Source organism: Capsicum annuum, unplaced genomic scaffold (genome assembly GCF_002878395.1).
Source record: "Capsicum annuum cultivar UCD-10X-F1 unplaced genomic scaffold, UCD10Xv1.1 ctg52895, whole genome shotgun sequence".
Taxonomy (NCBI): domain Eukaryota; kingdom Viridiplantae; phylum Streptophyta; class Magnoliopsida; order Solanales; family Solanaceae; genus Capsicum; species Capsicum annuum.
This window is the reverse complement of record NW_025860962.1, coordinates 1-2,965: the sequence shown is the minus strand read 5'-3', so window position 1 is coordinate 2,965 and position 2,965 is coordinate 1. Positions and strand designations below refer to the sequence as shown.

Here is a 2,965-nt window from a genome sequence, read left to right as displayed (position 1 = left end):
AGTTGTTACTACGTTTTCATCCCCATAGTTTGACCCAAAATCATTTTAACACACTCCAAAAAGACTATTGCAAATTCTCTTCCAACTGACTCATCAACAACCACCTAGTAAGCTGTAAATTGAATGATAGCATTAGCATAGGCAAGTCTATTAATCAGCAACTGTGCAAAATTAATATAGATGTAATAGTGCAAAAGAGCAGGAACCTATTCACATGAATGAGACTAATCGGAACAACGTTTTCCTCAAAAGAGGAGCAGTTATTTCAATTTGATGGCAAGGCCCATACCAAGGCTTTCAAAGATGGGCTCATCAGTAGATCATTGATTACATAACAGCTATGAATACTTGAGCCAGAAAACAAATACAAATACTCAAAATTAGGTGACCTAAGAAATGCAATACTGCGTATTTGAGAACTCCCACATCATGAGCAGGGCTGGCATTGAACATTGAACAACCAATTACGATCGTAATTATTATTATGTTCTGTAGCATCAGCATCAAAATCTTCATTATCATCATCTTCTGCAACATCAACATCTGAATCATCATCATCGTCATCTTCTGCAGCATCAAGATAATAAACTTCTTCATCATGCACTGTATGATGTGACGTGAAAATGAGAAACTGTGTGTAACCTTCATAAATATATACTTACCATGATAAAATTAATACAAAGTATTTCACTTCTTGATATTTCAATTATATCATAAATGTCACACCCTTTTTTTACGTAAAAAAAAATTAATGTTTTAAGGGTCAAAAGGGTTTTAATTATTAAAGTGACAAAAAAATAAAAATTTATTTCGGAAAAGGATTATTTACATTTTTTACTCAGAGTCGCCACTTGGCATAATTCGGTGTGCCAAGTCACCATTAGAAAATCCTTTCCAAAAACCATTTGACTCTTTAAACTGGTTTGCGAACAGAGATTCCGGCTAAGGAATTCTATTGACCGAGGGGAAGGTGTTAGGCACCCCTCAATCCCGTGGTTTGACCACGGTCGCTTGGCAAAGCGTATTGGCTAAATTGACGTTACAAATGCATAAACCACACAAAGCACGCAAAATAATCAAACAATAGCAAAAACAAACAAAAATGTAAAGTCCAGTCCAATTATTACAACCCTAAATAAAAATACTGAAATAACCCACACTAGTCCTAAACTATGCTTTACCCGATGCCTCGGGCCTTGATCACGAGCATCCTTTGCGTACAAAATTCTTCGGGGCATTCCCCAGTGAGTGAATACAAATTACCTCGGGGCATTCCCCGGTTAAATAATACACTTTTCAACTACGATAAACAAAACATTCAACAAATATTCCAAACATTCCAACACCCCACGAAACACTTATTCCTAAATTTCGCCTACCCGAACCTACGATTGACTACCCACTCGATCTATCATGATACTATCCAATTCGACAATATTCAGTAATGAATCAAAGCAAACAACCTTCAACTTATTCGATTATCAATTTTTCGATCCTGACCCCCAAATCAACAAGTTTAATCCTCAAGCCATGATTAACAAATTTTCCGATTATCAAACCATTTTTTTCAAAAATCTAAAATCAACTTCAAGCATATACATCCAACGAAGATTCGAACTTAGGCATACAAGTCATCCACACCAACAGTTAATATTTTTGCTCAAAATATTCAAAGCCACACCACAAACTTATGACATTAACCAATTTCGAGATAAAAGAGTAGAGTCAAGAGATGGACCTTCGAAGAACAGATTTGTTGATAATAATAATGTTTAAGAGAACCCGGACCTGAAATCCTGAATAGAGAACCTCAACGACGAACCAATTCGGTACAAAACCCGAATTCACATTCCGATTCAAATACCAAAATCCATGAAAACGACTTGAGAGTATTCAATACAAACCCCCCCGACGAGCTGAAACTAAACCGAACTGACCAGAATTAAACCGAACAGACCAAAGTTGACCCTGCACATGACGAAATCGAACCCGAAATGGTCGGAATCAAACCAAAACAGAGGTTGAACTCTAGAAAAACCAAAACAGAATCCGTATGATTCAGACGTGACACCGATGACGGACAAACGACGAATTCCAACTGAGACGCCAGAGCTTGCGCCGGCGGAGGCTATTTCCGGGAGCTCGGTTACATCAGCAGCGGCAGTGAACACAGAGGCGACGCCGATAATGACGTCATTTCACCTATCTTTTCCGGTCTCGTCTTCGGTTTCCGAGATCGCCGGCGACTGATACAACAACTTGCGGGAGGGAGTTCAGGTCGCACCGGTGACTGCTGATGGTAAAAGCGTGAGATTTGTTTCTATTGAACTCCAAAAATGGAGGAATCCTTTTTTGGAGAAGATGATCTGATGTCTCTGAAGAGGAAAAGAAAAAAAAAATTCTGCTACTTTTTTTTTTGTTGTTGTTTTTTTTACTGATCGTGCTCCCTTCCTGAAAAATGGAATCTCTCTCTCAATATATGGTGTATTCCCTGGGTTCAAAACGTGTAAAATGGGTAGGGTAGCGTAGGTGGGTCACGTGTGGTAGGGGTAGTGGTGAGCTGGTGATTTGTCATTTTCTTATTGGAAGGGGTTGTTAGAGTGTTAAAAGAATAAAAGTTTGTTAGAGATTTTGTTGAGAGTTACTTTTTTTTGTATTTTTTGTGGGATGCAATCACGTGGGTGAGAGTACATGATATGATAAGGTAAAAATGAATAAAATCGAACTTTTGAGGGGGACAAAATTACGTGTCTACAATAAAAGATCAATTGAATCCAAGTAAACCTCATTTTACTGGAATTTATACAATAGATACCTTAAAATTCATGTGCAATGGCAACAAAGAGAGCAAACATCTACTCTTCATTTTTCATTTTATTTTTATTGTTATTTAATGGCAGGGTTGGACATTAGCTCAGTTGTTCATTCAACCCATCTTAACCTGCCCAATTTCGGCCCAAACAGC

General features: G+C 37.8%; 1 long non-coding RNA gene across 1 annotated transcript; it reads right to left on the bottom strand.

The window, feature by feature from the left end:
• Positions 1–230: 230 nt before the first annotated feature.
• Positions 231–2,510, bottom strand: LOC124892991. Its single transcript, XR_007050496.1, has 2 exons — positions 1,739–2,510; positions 231–603 (listed from the first exon to the last, which is right to left on the bottom strand). It is a non-coding gene; the product is annotated as an uncharacterized LOC124892991 (long non-coding RNA).
• Positions 2,511–2,965: the final 455 nt, after the last annotated feature.